The sequence below is a fragment of the Herpailurus yagouaroundi genome, unplaced genomic scaffold (genome assembly GCF_014898765.1).
Source record: "Herpailurus yagouaroundi ecotype Mexico unplaced genomic scaffold, PumYag 183, whole genome shotgun sequence".
NCBI classification, from domain to species: domain Eukaryota; kingdom Metazoa; phylum Chordata; class Mammalia; order Carnivora; family Felidae; genus Herpailurus; species Herpailurus yagouaroundi.
In genome coordinates, this window is record NW_024412414.1 from 5,660,833 (window position 1) to 5,680,121 (window position 19,289).

Genomic DNA, 19,289 nt, shown 5'->3' on the forward strand with positions numbered 1-19,289 from the left:
ATTTTTGGGGGGGTGGGGTGAAGGACTCTTTTACAGGAAGTCTCTCTCCATGTGATAACCACATGGGGGGGGCGGGGGGGGGGGGGCGTCCCCCCTGCATGAAGCCCCATGGAAAGTGAGAGCTCCTTTCTCCCAGAATTGAGTCTTATAGGCTCTGATTGCTCAACATGGGTCACACCAGCGCTCCTGAAGCTGCACCTGTGGCCAGCGAGAGGCAGTGCTCTGACTGACCAGGCTCAGGAAACATCCCCACCCCTGAAGCCACGTACACACTCAACTCCACCTAACCCATGAACAGAGAATGGGTGGTTCCCCTGAAAAACTGGGAGTCCTCTTATAAGAAGGGAGAAATAAAACAACAGATGTCCACTAGGCCTCTTTTCTAGTCCCTTTATCATTCTCTGCAGGAGCTGGCCCTCCCTCTGCTAGATGTCCCTAAGAAATGGTATTCATCACCTCTCAGGATAGCTCATTCCATTTGGGGACAACCACGATCAATAGAAAGTTCTCCCCAATGTTGAAATAAAATCTCAGTGTTTACACTCAAGATCCTGGTCACGTCCTGAGGGCCACATAGACCAATCCACGTGGCGACTTGTCAGTTGCTCGAAGGTAGAAATCATGACCACCCAGCCAGATCTTTCCCACCTCTGAGTAAACACCCCAGGTCCCTTCAGTTCACCCTGTGATTTGGCTTCATGCCTCCCCCCCACCTAAGTCATGCCCCAGGCTTCTCTGACCTGCACAAGTTAACATTCAGATCTATTCAGAATACTCCAGGAAGGTTTGAAGGGCTAAGAGTAGAACAGAGCTGTCTAGACACATTCTTTCTAATAATGAAACTTATGCAGGCTTTTGCCTTTTTGACCTCAGTCTCTTCACATGGTTGGCTCCCTCTGAGCTCCCTGCTTGAATCCCTGGTATTTTTATGCCAGCTGTTTTTTTTAAAATCTGTCTTTTGAATTCTGTACTTGCGTTTCTTTATATTTGGTCTTTTCAAACTTCATCTTATTAGATTCTGCTCAGGGCATCTGCATGGCTCAGTTGGTTGAACATCTATCTGACTTTTGATTTTGGCTCAGGTTATGATTCCAGGGTCATGGGATTGAGCCCTATGTCAGGCTTTGTGCTGAACATGGAGCCTGCTTGGGATTCTCTCTTTCTCCGCCCCTCCCTGCCCCTCTCTCTCTCTAAAATAAATAAAAAGTTAGATTCTGGTCTAATGGGATAACTGTTTTCTTTAAGTGATTTTTCAAGCAGCAATAGGGTAACTCTTCTGAGAGGTCCTTATTCCTCCTCTGTGGGGAAACACTTTTATAACTTCTCTATGTCTCCCTCTGTGTTCCCTTCTTCGGTGTGTCAATTCTTTAACCTCATGTTTGATTCTTCTTTACCTTCTTAGTGGAGAGGTGGAAAGTGGGTCAGACGCTTGAGGATGAGTTCACAGTGGGTGACCTTTGAGTTGGGTATTGAAGGATGAATAGGAGTCTGCCAAATGGAGAAAGGACGTTGGGAGTTCAGTGTTTGGAGAAAGTCAAGAGCACAATGGGTATATCACAGTGGAGGTCCAAGGTAACTCAAAAGTGGGCTGCAGAATGGCAGTCTTCAGTTGAATTTGGTTCTCAAGGATAATCTGCATGGCCCTCATTATGTTAAGAAAAATAAAACCAATATTTGAAAATTGTAGGAGTTCACATAAAAACCAGGACTTTGCATTTTTAAGAAGTCCTGTCAATATCAGATCCCCATAGGTAATTCTTGGTTGAGTTGGCTGGGACTGAGTAGCTGGTAGCCCCTATAGGCAGGGCACACTCTCCCCACTGCCCCAGGGTCCTTGCTCTCGTCTAGTGTAGTATACCTGCTTGGCTCCTTTATTTAGCCTCCCTGGGCCCTTCATGCATTTGAATTTGCGGCCTCAATTTTAAACATTATCTACCAGTGATTCACAAATTCTAGCATCAGAAACACCTAGAGGTCTTATTAAGCAGATTGCTAGGCCCCAATGCCACAATGTCTGATTTAGTAAGGGGGAGAGAGGCCTGAGAATCTGCATTTCTTTTTTTTTTTTTATTTTTTATTAAAAAAAATTTTTTTTTCAACGTTTATTTATTTTTGGGACAGAGAGAGACAGAGCATGAACGGGGGAGGGGCAGAGAGAGAGGGAGACACAGAATCGGAAACAGGCTCCAGGCTCTGAGCCATCAGCCCAGAGCCCGACGCGGGGCTCAAACTCACGGACCGTGAGATCGTGACCTGGCTGAAGTCGGACGCTTAACCGACTGCACCACCCAGGCGCCCCGAGAATCTGCATTTCTAACAAGTTCCTTGGCGATGCTGATGCTGCTGGTCTGGGGACCACACATGGAGAATAACTGACCTCCTTGTTTCACAGGTGAGGAAACTGTGGCCTGCCTCTGGTAAGCACAGCATCTGGCCCCAAATGCAGGTTTTTCCACTCCAGGTCCTGTACTGAATCTACTAACCCCTGCGGAGCACCAGTGGTGGTGGTGGTGGGGGGGGGGCATCCATCTGCATCCTGCCTGCTCTCCCTTCCTGCCCCTACCGTGTTTGAGACTGGGCATTGAAGCCCATTCATTCCATTTTCAGTCTCAGCCTCCTTAACAATAGCCATCCATTATTCTATGCTCCGATGCCTGCAGAATTTAATTACTTGCCTGGCCATGAAGTGAATTTGATTGTTGGGAGCTGCGGTGTTCTGGAGGAAGCACTAATGAGGAAAGACTCTCAGCAGAGAAGAGAAGGCATCTGGGGGGCTTGTGTTTGAAAGCAGCCATTCACTGTGTGGCAATAGGTCTTGGTCTTCAGTGAGCTTTTTCGTTCCCGCCTCGAAGATGTCCGTCGCATTTCATAAATAAATCAGGGCTTTTGTGTCCAATAATTGCCTTGCTTTGTAACCAAGATCAAAAGCACCAATGGCCTTGGATTCAAAGCCAAGTTTATTTTTTATTTCGTGGCTGCAGGAGAGAGTGAGGGTTTGCATGCTGGAGGGTCCAGCTCGGAGGCCTACATGGAGACAGAGCAAGCGGGCAAAGTGCCAAGGGAACGAGAAACCCTCAGCCAGTCTCCACCGGCTCCCACGGAGATGAAGTCGTGAACACTCACTCTGCTAGTACAGCCTGCTGAGCTGGTCACCATCAGGCATTCAACCCCCTCAATAAACATTTATTAGTGCTATCATGACAGTAGGCAAACAATAATCATAGAAAGCAAACAGTGAGTGCTTACTGTGTGCTGGGCTCTGGGCTAAGCACTCCATAGATACTTAATCCTTAAATCCTAAGAGCAAGATGCTGTCATCATCCCATTTTACAGATGAGGGAACTGATGCTGATGAAGGTGAGCTGGAATTGGACTCCAGATGTGTGTGACTGGAGCCCATGTTTGGTGTTAGACAGGTGGTGAAGAAGATAGATGAGTCAGACACAGTGCCCTCTTTCAGGGAGATCACACTGTAGAATGGAAGCAAAGACAGGTGTGTGGCTGTGATTCAAATGTAGCAGAGAGGGATGTTGGTTCAGAGGGAGGAGGACTTCTAATCTGGGCTGGGGGTTGGGGCTCAGGGAAGGTTTTATGTTGGGGATGCAGCATTTGAAGTGAGTCCTGAAAGATTAGGATTTATCCCAGTTTGGGTTCCCCAGGAAGATGATTGAGAGTGATTACAATGCAGGGGTATATTAGCAAATGTTCTTGGGGTTTCCACCTGCAGAAGGAAAGGAGGGAAAGCAGGAGTCAGTGAATGGAGAAGTTGGGCTGTGGTGCAGTCACAGCTAAAGCCTCAGTTGACTCCTTGGGGGAGCTCGGAAGCTGGGCTGGCCCTTCTGAGTTCTCCTGAGTAGGGGCAAGGAGGATGGACCTTTACCTTTTCGGTGCTCCCAGAAGGGGGCATGGTCTTAGGCAGACCTAGGTCTTGGCTAACTGCTCTTTAGCCAAGGTAGTTCCTGTCTGCCAGCAGCCCTCCACACAGCTGGGGGATTAAAAGGGACTGAAAGTGACCTGGGTGGCACATCACCCTACAGATATGCAGAGATTTGAGAAAAGTCAGACATGGGGTTCCAGACCAAAGCAAAGGCTGGTGGACAGAAATGTCTGGGTCCTGTATCACGAGCTGATAGGTCAGTGTTGCAGTCCAGTGCAGTGGTTAGGGCTGTGAACAGATTCCCTGGCTCAGTCCCTATTTTGCCACTTTCTGACCATGTGAGTTCATTTTCAAGATGAAGCTAATAATAACCTCCTTCATGGGGTTGTTGTAAGGATTAAAGAAAGATTATATAAAACCACTACCTGGTACACAGTAAGTAATCAATAAACATTAACTTTATTAGGATGGTTATTGGGGCTTTGAGAAAGAACACAGTGAGACTTAATTTTGGAGATGGGATGAAGGAATATTTTATTCAGGGCATACAGATTAAACAAAGTGTCAGAAACGAGAAAAAATATGCTCAGAAAGCCACTCACTGATTAGTTCTAAATCATGGTGGCCTTGTCTCTTCTTTTATAACCTCTTATTTCTTTTTCTTGCCTTATTATATTGGCTAGGACCTTCATCTCGTACAGTATGGAGGGATATGGGAGAGAAGTGGTATTCTTGACTTTTAAAAGGCATGTTTCTAAATTTTCACCATTTAAGACAAAAACTCTTAGCAAACAGGAATAAGCAGAAAACTTCTTTAGCCTGATAAAGGGCATTTACCAAAAGCCAACAGCAAATATCATACTTCCTGTTGAAGAGAATTCAGCAAGATGGCTGGTTGCAGAAATTAATCATATTCCTGTGTGTCAGCCAGGTCCATTAAAAAATAAGAATGATTGAAGATTAATGCCATTAATGCTACAAATTAGCTGCATCCTAAAAGTTTCAATAAGTGATGCTTTCATTGTCATTCAGAGATTAATATTTCATAATTTCCATGGCAATTTCTTCTTTGACCCATGAATTATTCAGAATTGTGTTTACTTTAGTTTCAAAGGTTTTTTTTTAAGCTTTATGCTTGCTTTTAACTTATAACTTTATCACAGTTGATAAGAAAATAAGGTCTGTGGGTTATATTTTTAAATTTTTGTTGAAGCATTGGCCTTATCAGATATCGAGAGCTCCTCTAAAGTGATAGTCAGTAAAACAGGCAGTTCTAGAGCAGTGCTAGGTAAGCTGACTAATGGGACAGAACAGGACTTTTTGCAAATGAGAGCACAGTACATGACAGTGTTGCATTACAGATTGGTCGGTAGATTCCACTGGTTGTCATTTTGGGGGTTATTTTCGGGAAATGATTTTACACATACACACAACACATATTTTTTTATATGGAAAAATGAGACCTCTACCTTCATTCACAACAATATATTCTAGGTAGATTAAAGCACTAGAGGTAAAAAGCAATACTTTAAAACTATAGAAGAAAATGTAGGAGGTTATATTTAAAACCCTGGGGATAGGAAAAGAAACATAAAAAAGGTTTCTTTTGCCTAAAGGAAACATAAGAAAAGCACAAACTCTAAAGAAAAATATTGACAAATTCCATTATGTTCGAATAAAAAAAAATCTTCCTGCAACAACAAATAAGTAAAGAGAAAACCAAATGAGACACAGTTTGACTCCCATTTAGATTGGTAGGACAGTCCTAAGTGCTGACAATAATGTGGGGCAACAGGGAGCTCTCATGACCTGTAAATTGGTCCAGCCCCTTTGGGGAACAACTGGGCTTAATGTAGCAACAGTGAAGAAAGAGGTATACACCCTGTGACCCAGCAATTCCACGTCTGAGTATAATCTAAAAATATTCTAGTATATCACAGACACACACAAACCTTGTAATAGGGTGTTTGCTGCAATAGTGTTTATAGTACAGAAACAAAAACACTTAAATGTCCATCATGAAGGGGATGGCTAAATAAACTATCTATAGTCATTCAATGGAATAGCATACAATCCTTAAGATGACGGAACTAGATGTGTATGTAACAATGTAGATAAAACTGGAAAATGCAACATTGGGTGAAAAAAGCAAGCTAAGCTGTGATATTTTTAAACAATTTAAAACAAATTAATAGTTCATGTTGTTGTTGAGTTTTTATTTATTTATTTATTTATTTAGAGAGAGCGTGCGCATGTGCGCGTGAGTTGGGGAGGGGTGGAGAGAAAGGGAGAAAGAGAATCCCGAGCAGGCTCCACACTCTCAGCACAGAGTCTGATGTGGGGCTCGAACCCGTGAACCATGAGATCATGACCCGAGCCGAAGTCAGATGCTTCACCGACTGAGCCACCCAGGCGCCCCTAGTTCATATTGTTCATAGTATTAGAAACCTGTGTGACCTAAAGGTATGCAAAGGTGGGCTGTGGAAGGCACACTAGCTGCAGAGTAGCAGTTGAGGAAGGAGGGAGGAAGAAAGGGGACAAAGGATGCTTCAGTGGTATCTGGAACATTTTGCTTTCTAAGAGTAGTTTTGGAGCGAAAACAGAAAAATCTAATTTGGGTGGCGTGTTCATGAGTGTTTGTTATCGTTTTCTCTACCCTTCTGTATGTTTGAAATATTGGAGAACTGAAATAAAGGTGGGGGGAGAAAGGCCAGTTGGAGACAGATTGAAGAAGCCCTTGGATGTCAGAATAAGTTGGGATTTATTTTCTAGACATTGGAGAATCACTGACGGTTCTTGAATGGCGATGACGTAACCGGAGCCAACTTTAAGGATGATTGATTTGATATATTTGATGGCTTTGAAAGAGAGATGCTGGACTCAGGGAGAGCAGTTACATGTTATTACACATACACACTAATATGCAGATTAGTGGTGAAGGGATGGTAGGAGCCTGGGTCAGGGAGGGTGCTATGGGAATAGAAAGGAAGGAAAGGATGGATGGATGAGAAGACGGGTGGGTAGGTTCACGAGTACATGGGTGGGTGGATGGGTGGACATATAGACGGGTGGATGGGCAAATGGGTAGAAAGGTGCTGGGTAGCTGGCTACAGACATTTTTAAAAAAAATTTTAATGTTTATTTATTTTTGAAGGGGGTAGTGCAGAGAGAAAGGGGGACGCAGAATCTGAAGCAGGCTCCAGGCTCTGAGCTGTCAGCACAGAACCCAACACGGGGCTCGAACCCATGAGCTGCGAGATCATGACCTGAGCCGAAGTCGGTCGCTTAACCAACTGAGCCACCCGGGTGCCCTGGCTACAGACATTTTTGAAACGCCAAAGCAGTCTGTATTACATTCTGTTCACAACAATGCAGATGAAAAAAAGATCAGATGATAAAATGACAAGGAGGGTAAAGTGATGTCTCGGATCAGTGATGCAGCAGTAATACGTGATTAATAATATTTTGAATCTAACAAATAAGCCTGACAACATTTGTATTCACCTCGAAGATCATCTAGAGAGGGGAAAAAAAAAAACAGCTCAAAACTCAGTGGCTTCAGGTTTTCATAGATACTGGTTTTTCAGAAAGATAGCTTTGTCATGCTCCCCTTCCCTCACTACAAATTTTTCTCTCCTTATCTGTAAGAGATTCATGGCAAAAAAAAAAAAAAGAAACAAAAAATGTAGGTCGGCATCAGGGATGTAGTCCAGAAAGACTACTGAATATGTTCTGTTTCCAGAGAGACTCAGGTCAGCATTCCACCCCATCTCCTTCTGCCTTGACCTGGAGGCCAGGGGGAGGGCAGGGACTTGGCCACAGATAACGGGAGATTCTGCAGAGTGGCCCTGGGCACTGTGTGTTATCTGATATTTACGATGATCTAAAGCAGAGCCTTGTAAATGTCACTATGCTCTTCATACTAAAGGCAGAGGAGTATCCATGTTTTATAATTATTTGGGAATGCTTGGGGAAAAAAATTCTTAAGGCACATAGAATGATAATTCTCCCAGTGGGGGCAGTAGAGTGGAATGTTTGAGAGCATCCCATCTGCCAGCTCTATGGTCTTGGGCATATTACTCACCCTCCCTGAGCTCCTATGTCCCAGTCTTTAAAGTAAGGTTAATGATAGTGCCTCCCATAAAGAAAGGGCTGATATTAGGCTTAAGTGAGTGATTATCTGTAAAGCAGGCATCACTGGGCCTGGCACATGCTGAGAGATTCATGAACAATAGCTAGTATTGTTCACTAACAGTGTTGTTGTCATTATCTATACTGACAAGTAGTGTTAGTAGTAATAGTACTGGGCATTATAATTAACAATGATAGCAAGTGTTATTAATAATAATACTTAGTGTTACTAGTAGAGATCTAGAAACTCCTAGCCTGTCAGAGCACTTGTTTGTAGTCATTCCAAGGTATGCTTGGACTTCCTTAGACCTGTTTTGTTAAGCATTTCTGAAAACGGAGGCCTTCAGTGCAAACAGCATGCCAGAGGGATACTGGAGAGTAATTACAGGGGGAGGAGGGTGACATTGCTGAGCTCCTGGGCATGCATCGGTGGGGCCCACTGCTGCCAAGAACCTCTGATGAGCGGTCCTGGGGCCTTCCTGCTTCCTGCAATCTGGTATCCCGGCTCCAGCAACAGGGGGAAGAGTTCAGGGCTCAAGTGTGCATTCCAGCTTCTTACACAAACATGCAGATGACAACATTTGGAGCTGCAGCAACAGGAGACATAGACTAGTTTGGGAAGGGGAGGAAAAGAAGGGAGGTGTCCAGGAGCAGGGACAGGAAGATGATAGGGGAGAGGGGAAGAGTAACAAGGGTCCGGATGGAAGGTGGGGGAGAGACTAGGCTATGGCTGTTGTTTGGGGACAAGGGGCTGTGACATGGCAGAATGCCCACAGCCCACCTACTGGCAAGTGAGGACACAGCTAAGAGAAACAGCCAACTAGCTGTCTAAACTGCTGTTTCCAGGGATAAGCTGACCTTCCAGGACAAACTGGAGAAGCCCCATTCCTCTGAGACACGCCTTTTAAGCCTTTGCTTGGGAAATAAATGCACAATTGCTCTGGGAGATGGCCAGTGGTACATATATCATGTATTTAAATAGGGAACATCTGTGGGTCTCAAGTTTTGTTATTGCTTAGAAAACAAGCAGGAGCGTGGAAACAATGTGGGATTTACAGCTAAGAGCCAAAACTTTTGTTTTATTTAATTTGTTTCCTATTGTTTGCTTGGAACCCCAAAACTAGGAAAGCCATGAACTGTCCCCAAAGGTAACCCAACATGAGAACATCTAGTCGAGCAGAGGGAGACGAGCCTTTGTTGCTGTAGCACCTTACAAGGTGCTACAAGAGAGGCCCTAGAGGATAGCTGAGAGTTGAGGCGGCCTCCACCTCCCTCTCTGCTTTAATGTTTTCTCGAGGATTGTTTCTAATGGTCTCCTTCAGAGAAGTGGAGGGAGACTTGTCATTAAAACCCAACATTTTAGGATGATCTTATTTTTCTAGGCACGAAGGGTGACATTAGCACTGGAAATGACCCACCTGTTAGTTTGCCCTTTAAAAACAGAACCTTTCGGGGTGCCTGGGTGGCGCAGTCGGTTAAGCGTCCAACTTCAGCCAGGTCACGATCTCGCGGTCCGTGAGTTCGAGCCCCGCGTTGGGCTCTGGGCTGATGGCTCAGAGCCTGAAGCCTGTTTCTGATTCTGTGTCTCCCTCTCTCTCTGCCCCTCCCCCGTTCATGCTCTGTCTCTCTCTGTCCCCCAAAAAAATAAATAAACGTTGAAAAAAAAATTTTAAAAACAGAACCTTTCAAATACAGCTCATGAAGGCCCGGGACCTATGGTAATAATTTTTGAGGGCTTCCCCCTAAAAGTTCAATTAGCCTTGCACTGAAAACTAAATCAGGGGTGCCTGGGTGGCTCAGATGGTTAAGTGCCAACTCTTGATTTCGGCTCAGGGTATGATCTCACGGTTTGTGATTTCGAGTCCCACATTAGGTTCTGTGCTGACAGCATGGAACATGCTTGGGATTCTGTCTCCCTTTCTCTCTGCCCCTCCCTCGTTTGCTCTCTCTCTCTCTCTCTCTTTCTCTCAAAAAAAAAAAAAAAACTTTAAAAGAAAACTAAATCAATCACCCATGGCAAGATTTTCAGAGCAAAGAAAATTGATTTCACTCAGGAACTGTTGTGTCAAAAAAAATTTTGCCAGTTGGTCCCATGTTGACATGAATGCATGGGTTGTTTTGCAGGGGGGAAAGATTCAAAGATGGCCACTTTTTACTGCTTTCTGGTTTCCTATTGCTTCTGTGTATTAGTTAGCTCATAGACAGGCAATTATAGAGCTCCTTCTATATGCAAGTCTTTGTGATCAGAACTACAGGAAGTCCCAGGCTTTAAGGAGCTTATGCTTTGATTGGTTGGAAATTGTTCCTTTTGTAGGGACTGTTTGAAAGCTTGTGCCTGGTGGAGGGTTTCAGAAGACTGTCTTGCTCTGTGGTCATTCTGGTACATTCAGACCAACATAAACACAGATTACATCAGTATTCTTTCACATCAGCGAAAATGACAATTTATTGGATCCAATAACTGAGAAGGTCTGGATGTAAGTCTTGTTTAGGCTTCACTAGATCCAGGATGCAGATGCTGTTGTCAAGGCCTGGACTCTCCTTGTGATGGACAAGATGAGTGCAGGCAGCCCAAGATTCCTGATATCCTAGCTTAGCAACCCCAGAGGAGAGAGGATCTGAGAGTATGGTTGTTAGAAAGCTCCCAGGGAAGATTCTCATTGGCTCCGCCTGGAATATGTTTCTCTTTCTAACCCAATCACTAGAGACAAGCACTCTGGTCAAACTGGGTCCCATGACTGATGGACCATCTTGTATGACTTTGCAAGCAGGGGTCAGTCCCACCATGTCTCATCTCCTGTTAGAAGAAGAAGAAGGAAGGGAGAAGTGAGAGGTGGTCATCATGGATGATTTATTTCTTTTGTATATATATATATATATAATATATATGTATATATGTATGTGTGTGTGTATATATATATATATATAATTTATTGTCAAATTGGTTTCCATACAACACCCAGTGCTCATCCCCCTCTTCAATGCCCATCACCCACTTTCCCCTCTATCCCCACCCCCCATCAGCCCTCAGTTTGTTCTCCGTATTGAAGAGTCTTATGGTTTGCCTCCTTCCCTCTCTGTAACTTTTTTTTCCCCTTTCCACTCCCCCATGGTCTTCTGTTAAGTTTCTCAGGATCCACATATGAGTTAAAACATATGATATCTGTCTTTCTCTGCCTGACTTATTTCACTTAGCGTAACACTCTCCAGTTCCATCCATGTTGCTACAAATGGCCAGGTTTCATTCTTTCTCATTGCCAAGTAGTATTCCATTGTATATATAAGCCACATCTTCTTTATCCATTCATCAGTGGATGGACATTTAGGCTCTTTCCATAATTTGGCTATTGTTGAAAGTGCTGCTATAAACATTGGGGTACAAGTGCCCCTATGCATCAGTACTCCTGTATCCCTTGGGTAAATTCCTAGTAGTGCTATTGCTGGGTCATAGGGTAGATCTATTTTTAAATTTTTGAGGAATCTCCACACTGTTTTCCAGAGCGGCTGCACCAGTTTGCATTCCCACCAACAGTGCAAGAGGGTTCCCGTTTCTCCACATCCTCTCCAGCATCTGCAGTCTCCTTATTTGTTCATTTTAGCCACTCTGACCATGAGGTGATATCTCAGTATGGTTTTGATCTGTATTTTCCTGATGAGGAGTGATGTTGAGCATCTTCTCATGTGCCTGTTGACCATCTAGATGTCTTCTTTAGAGAAGTGTCTATTCATGTCTTCTGCCCATTTCTTCACTGGATTATTTGTTTTTTTGGGTGTGGAGTTTGGTGAGTTCTTTATAGATTTTGGATACTAATGGCTGATTTGTTTCTAACAGGGCAGATGGGCCAAGAAGGACCAGGCTAAGGGAGAAGTAGGCCTGCCCGCAAGTGGGGGCAAGGGCCAGGGATGCAGATTCCTGCACAGGTGGTGAGAAAGTATATTGGACAGGCACGTGGTGTCCTGCCAGAGGGCACATCCTCCTTCGTACCTCCTCTGTGGCCTGGACTCATTGCTGTTACAGCATTGCAATGGCTTCTTTCATCTGTGTGCCTGCATCTCATGCTAGGCCCTCTGGAAACAGACCACGGAAAGACATGACAAGTGCCGTCTTTGGAGTCAGACCAACCAAAAGCAGAACGCTGGCTCTGCCATTTCCTAGCTATGCAGCCTACAGCAAGTCGCTCAACCCTTCTGAGCCTCCAGCCCTCATCTGTCAAGTGGGCACAATAGTACCTACCTTAAAGGTTTTATTAGATAGTGTATGGAAGTGGCTTTGGACAGTATTCAGCAAATGAAAAATACTTCATAAACACTAGCTGCAGTTGAGAAAGCAGGAACCATGTCTCACTGAGCTCTGTGTCTTTGGCGCCTAGGTGAGGCTGGTATCTAGTAAGTGTTTTGCAAGTGCTCGTGTAGACTGAGCTGAAACTAGGTGAGGAGTTGGCCATAGACATACAAGTGGAGGTAGTTCAGGCAGGAGTGTGGGTATGGGGGGCCTTGAGAATCCACAGCACTCAATGATGTTAGGGTCCACGGGGGAGCCAGGAGGTTGGGTCTTGGGAGCCAGACTCTTCAGTGGCCTTCAAGTGTTAGGATATGAACAGGGCATTTGTTAAAAAGGTTTTTTTTCCTAGGGTCCAATTTAGCAGGTCTGGGATTGCCGACCTTGATGAATGCCAGGGGTTCCAATGGCTGCCCCCTGAGAGAGCCCCACTGGCTGACGGGTCTTAAACCCAGATGCCTCCATGGGCCAGGTGGGTGACGTGGGCAGGGAAAGGGAGGTGCTGGACACTGTGGCCAACTGGAGAGCAGAAACCTCATGTAGAGGGGCAGCCATCCTTGAAGCAGGGACTCAGTATTGCTGGATCTCTAGTTTTTCAAGAGAAGCTGAAAGTCAAGACCTTTAAGGGGGAATTTCCTGATTTTTTAAATGCTGAGAAATAAGTCAGATATTTGAAAATGCCGAAAGGCCAACTACAGCATGTCTGCAGGCCGGAGATGAGTGGCCACTTGGAGCCCTTGATCTGGGGCAGTGGCTCTCACCCGGGGCGGTTTTGTGTCCCAGGGAACATTTGGCCATGTCTGAGATTATTTTTCTTGTCACAGCTTGGGGTGTGGGCGGGGAACGCTATAGGCATCTGGTGGTTAGAGGCCGCGGATGCTGTTAACCACCTTACAGTGCCCCAGAAGCCGCCCCCACCTTAAAGAGTTATATGGCCAGAAAGGGAGTTTAGCTGGCATTAGCAGTGGGCAGAGGAAAAAGGCAGGGCGCCACCTGATTTTTTAGACTTATTTGAGTCAGAGAAACAGGGCTCTGCCCTTTCAACCCCAAGGAGCCAATGGCTGCTGTGGCTGGCCCCTTGTTGACCAGGTATAATTTTTCTCTACACTGTGTACACTCCCTGTGCATGATGCAGCCTGCCACCCCCCAACCTCTGCAGGCATGAAAGTCATGCTAGAAATGCTGATGAGTGCGAATCCATTGCCACTTGAGTCCCCAAGGGCTGGGTGTGATGGTCTGTTAGACATTATCAGGGTTTTGGCCTCCTGTTCCTGGTGGAATGTTTGGTTTGGGTTCCTCATTCAGTCATTTCTGGAACTGTAGTTGAGAATATTTCCCTTCCCAACCTAGCAAAATAAAATGTCTTTGAGTTCTGCGTAGCTCAGTAACTCTTGGCCAAGTGCTCGCTCTGGGGCCAGCACAGTGCTTGGTGCCCAAGGGGAGACAAGCAGAGACTCGGGCAGGTTTCATCTGGAGGCTTACCGTCCCACTGAGAAAACACAAGAAGCAGCCCTCCAGCCCTCCCCATGCAGCCCACCCTCCACGTGCCAGTGTCTTCATCCTCCTGAAGCACAGTTCTGGTCACCACTCTCTCCCACTCAGAAACCTGTGGCTCCCAGTTCCACTCTAAGCGATCTGGCCCAGCCTCCATTTCAAGCTTATTATCTGCAATTCTGTTGCCATGTTCCTCTCTTTGCAAATCACACTTTTCCCTTGTCCTTGGTCTCTTGCCCTCACTCAGGCTGTGACCTAGAATGCCATCTCTGGCCATTCATGCAAAGTGAGGTGGCTCTGGTGGTACTCCCCCCCCCGCCCCCATTTTCTTCATCACTTCATCCTGCATCACTTCATCTTTCACTCTTTATGGCCCTTTCTGCCTCCTGCCTTAGAATTATTTGTCTTAACCCTTGACGCTACCAAACTGGGAGATTCATAAGGGAAAAGTTAATTAAAAATTCAACTTTACGTTCCCTTTCTGGGCGACTTGTTAGCCTTGCCTCTGGCATCCAGTGGGTGTCGACTCAGCCTGTGCTACTGTTTCCCAAGCTCTTCATCTATGCCTGGCAGGGTGCCACCCAAAGTGGCTACCCAAAGTGTCATCTCTTTGTATCCTCACAGGGACTCTGGGACACTCATGACATCGCCCTACATTTACAGGTAAAAACCCTAAGGCTAGAGGAACTTTTACTTCATTCATTCGTAGATTCACTCAACAAAATATGTAATGAGCACCCACCATGTGACAGGCTCTGTGGCATTGCAGGGACACAGGAGTGGGAAAGCAAGATATTGCAGATTGGGAAACCCAGAAGGCAGACTTTGAGACAGCTGAATTTAGCATCTAGCAAAATGACAAGGGAGCAATCTTGGGGTCCACACATTGGGAAGGAAAGGGAGGGAGCAGTCATGCTGAAGGCAGCCTTGCTAGAAGGCTTGGACAGCTCTATGGAAAGTTCTGGAGATGGAGCAGCCCTTCAGAGCTGTCCCAATTGAGGGAGAGACAGACGTCTATGCCCACCATGCATTTATCTTTGGACAGACACAGGCCTTCAGGCCTTGGAAGGTCACATTGTCTACTGAGGCCATCCCTGAAGAGTGCTCCTGGCTGGGGGCTGTCTGCTGCTAGCCCTCCCAGCAGCTAGGATATCTGAGCATCAACCATCAGAGAGAAAATCTCTTTGTGCTCATGGGGCTTACATTCAAGTGGGGGAAACAAATGGTAAATAAATTGACACATAAGCAAGCAAGATCATTGCACTTCCCTTAATAAGTGCCAAGAAGGACACAAACAGGTGCTTATTTTACACATGGGGAAGCTGAGATGCCCAGAGGTTAACTGGCTTAAAGCCTCATTTCCAATCCTGGTCCCTGGCTCCAAAATTCAGCCCTCTCCACTGTGGAACCAGACCCGTGCTAATCATATAGAGCCTCATAAGTTAAGCTAAAGACCTGGGTCTTGATTTTGATTGAGGAGGCTCTGGAGGGAATAAAATACAAAATTATACTGGCATAGGCATGCAGAACTGGGGACAAGAGTTAGGGGCTTAGTTAAGGCACAGTTTTAGAAATCTGGGTCCTGCAGTGATGATGTGATTGTTCTGGGACTTGTGGTCCTAGTTACTTAGGTTGCCTTTGACTGCAAGCAAAAGAAAACCATCGTTTAAAGTGGCTTAACCAGCAAAGTCCCAGAAGTGGAAGTTCACTTGGAGGCAGGCTCTGGGTTCAGTTGAACCAGTTTCTCAGGAGGTCATGAAGGAGCCAGGTTTCTTTTGCTCTGCTACCCAAGGTTTCTTCCTCTTCTGGTCCTAAAATGCCTACTGGTAGCAGCTGGAGCCCTCAGTAGAAGAGCTAAAACCTTTCCTGAACCATCTTTGTCCTTCCGTTCTATCCAGTTAAGTCACATGTTTAGCTCTGGGCTAATAGTGCATACCAGAATCCAGAGTCAGCTTCCGTGGAAGAACTCAGCTGGAAGAATCAATAAAAAGCCAAATTCATGGCTCTTTTAGGAAGCAGAAAGGGTGTTGGGGATGGATGTTGGGGAGGGAGTCAGCCTTATCTGCTACAGAGAATAAAATTGAGCAGCTTGAAGGTAGGACACAGTGACAGATTGGATTGGAGGGGAAGAAATAAACAAATTTTTTCAAAATTAACTCCAGGGGCACCTGGGTGGCTCACGTGGTTAAGCATCTGACTCTTGATTTCGGCTCAGGTCATGATCTCATGGTTCATGAGTTCGAACCCTGTGTCAGGCTGTGCTCTGATAGTGCAGAGCCTGCTTGGGATTCTCTCTTTCTCTGCCCCTCCCCTGCTTGTGCATGTGGATGCATTCTCTTTCTCTCTGTCTCAAAGTAAATAAATAAACATTAAAAAAGAATAACTCCAAGGTTTCCCATTGCCATGCTTGGGAAGATATTATCCCATTGACCAAACTCAAGGAGATGGTGGAAATTTCATATTTGATTTTGGATAATTTTAGTTTGATATGATGAGGAGACATTAAAACCATATTGTTCTGCAACAGCTGAAGCTATAGGTCTTTGAACTTGGGCTCAAGCTATTTGAGGACAGAGCCAGGGAGAGAGGACTGCTACAGAAATGGTAACATGGCTGCGGGTCACTAAGAAGCAGAAGCTGGAGGCAGGAGTGTGTGTGGAGCTGGCAGGGGCAGGGCTTGAGAAAGCAAGGCTGGTGGGGGTTTCAGAGGCAGGACTTAGGAATTTATCTGACAGGGGTCTCTGCCCATGTGTGCAGTGACAGGGTACAAGGATGTTCACCACATCATTGTCTGAAATATTAAAAGTGACTGGAGACAACCTAAATATCCATTGCTATGGAGTTGGTTAATAAATTATGACATATCTGGTATATGGAACACCAAGAAGCTATTAAAAAAGGAGGATGCAGGAGCTGCATGGCTGCAAAGGAGAAATCTCAAACATATTGTTGGGTGGAAAAAAGCAAGATGAAAAGATGTGTATAGAATACATCTATTTGTGTTAAAAAAAAAAAAGAATATACACTATCCAAATGTATGTTTGTATATCTGTAGCTGTTTCTGGAAGGTATCAAAAGAAACTTCTCTTTTTAAATTATTATTATTTTGGAGAGATAGAGTGCAAGCAGGGGAGAGGGGCAGAGAGAGAGAGAGAGAGAGAGAGAGAGAGAGAGAGAGAGAGAATGAGAATCTTTAGCAGGTTTCACACTTAGTGTAGAGCCTGACATAGGGCTTGATCCCACAACCCTGGGATCATGATCTGAGCCGAAATCAAGAGTTGGATGTTTACCAACACCCACATGCCCCTCAAAAGAAACTTATTGTTTTAAAAATTTTTTAATGTTTATTTATTTTGGGGGGGAGGAAGGGGCAGAGAGAGAGGGAGACATAGAATTCACAGCAGGCTCCAGGCTCTGAGCTGTCAGCACGGAGCTAGATGCAGGGCTCAAACCTAAGAACTGCAAAATCATGATCTGAGCTGAAGTCGGATGCTTAACTGGCTGAGCCACCCAGGTGCCCAAAAAGAAACTTCTAATAGCAGGTGTCTCTGGTGAGGTTCTGGGAGCCTGGGAGACTTCCTTTTAACTTTTTACTTTACTGACTGTTAGAGTTTCTTTAACCATGTGCATTTATTACCTATCATAAAAGTTAGATCATAAAAATAAATACATAAGAAACTGGGTCTTGGGTGTCAGAGAGGTTAGTGACACTGAGGACTGAGAGGAGGCCACTGGAGAGTGTCAGAGAGTCCAGAGTCAGCAGTGGGGCAAAAGTCAGGGGGAGGGGCCACAGGGGAAACTGAGGCACAGGCTGAGTGCTTCCTTGTGAGAATCAGGAATAGGAGATGAGCATAGCTGGTTAGGTTCATTGAGCACCACTGCAAATGCACGGGATGCAACTGAAGGTTCCCCTGTGAGCTCTGCACAGGAGGTTCTGCTCAGGCTCCGCTATGGTTTTGGACTGGGTCCCCTATCTTTAGCCACCAGAGCTGCAGGGAGGTCGAAGCAGATCTCTGGACTGCCTAAAGCTTTTGCTCTCTTTTAAGAGATCTTGTGCAGGCAAGGGCTACCTTCAGATGGGCGCTTTCTGGCAATTGCAGTACCAGAAGCTGAGAGAAGGACTATGGGGTGAGGAGAAGGAGCCTAGAAAGTCATCATGTCTGGTCCTGACTCTTCCTCTGTCACTGCTGAGTGCAGGGGCTCCTGACCTAAGTGGGGAAGGGAGGAAAGCTGGTCTCTGCCCATCTTTTGCTGGTCATGCTTGAGCTGAGGGAGCTGAAAGGGGGGAGCAGGATGACTCAGCTCTCAGGCAGCAAAGATCAGGGCTCCTGTTTTCTTTTTGTTTTTTTAAGTTCAAGTATAATTAACATACAGTGTTATATTAGTGTCAGGTGTACAAAATAATGATTCAACAGTTCTATACATTAGTGGACATCACTGTAAGTGTACTCTTAATCCCCTTCACCTATTTCTTCAAATTAAAAAAAATTTTTAATTTATTTTTGAGAGAGAGACAGTGACAGAGCATGAGAGGGTAAGGGGCAGAGAGAGCAATGGAGACACAGAATCTGAAGCAGGCTTCAGGCTCTGAGCTGTCAGCACAGAGCCTGATGTGGGGCTTGAACCCACGAACCACGAGGTCATGACCTGAGCCGAGGTCAGACGGTTCACGGACTGAGCCACCCTGGAGCACTGCACCCCCCTTCACCTATTTCACCCATCCTCCCACCCCTCACCCCTCTGGCAGCCACCAATTTGTTCCCTGTATTTAAAAGTCCATTTTGGGGGTTGTCTTTTTTTGTTTTGTTTCTTAAATTCCACGTATGAGTGAAACCATATGGTATTTGTCTTCCTCTGACTGGCTTATTTAATTTAGCATTGTACCCTCTAGGTTCCTCCATGTTGTTGCAAATGGCAAGGTTTCATTCTGAATAATATTCCATTACATATGTATACACTGTATCTTTATCCATTCATTGATGGGTACTTGGGCTGCTTCTATATCTTGACTATTGTAAATAATGCTGCAATAAACATAAGGGTGCATATATCTTTTAGAATTAGTGTTCATTTTATTTAGGTAAATACCCAATAGTGAAATTACTGAATATTATGGTATTTCTATTTTTAATTTTTTGAGGAACATCCATACTGCTTTCTACAGTGGCTGCACCAGTTTGCATTCCCACCAATAGTGCACGAGGGTTCCTTTTTCTCCACGCCCTTACCAACACTTGTTGTTCCTTGTGTTTTTGATTTTTCAGGGCTCCCATTTTCAACATGGAAACTTCACATGATAGTCCAGGCAAACAGGGAAAGTATTAACCAAAATAATAATAATAATAATGATGATGATGATGATGATGATGATAATAATAATACCTTAAGTAACAGAGAATCCTAAACTCTTCAGGCTGGGTGAGACCTGGAGATGATTTGTGAATTGTATTCTGAACTGCATTTCTCAATATACTAAATGTGTATGTCACCTCGTGGAAAAAAAATTGA

At 45.0% G+C, this 19,289-nt stretch overlaps 1 protein-coding gene across 10 annotated transcripts in view; it reads left to right on the forward strand.

The window, feature by feature from the left end:
* The window catches only part of SRGAP3 (SLIT-ROBO Rho GTPase activating protein 3), a 255,609-nt gene that overhangs the window by 143,486 nt on the left and 92,834 nt on the right, over window positions 1-19,289 (forward strand). The window contains exons 1-2 of one of the 10 annotated variants that reach the window (XM_040492087.1): window positions 12,576-12,580; window positions 15,801-15,805. The exons of the other annotated variants lie outside the window; for them this stretch is intronic. The gene's annotated coding sequence lies outside the window, so the exon portion shown is untranslated. Of the gene's footprint in view, window positions 1-12,575; window positions 12,581-15,800; window positions 15,806-19,289 lie in introns of those variants that run through there. 10 annotated transcript variants of the gene reach the window in all.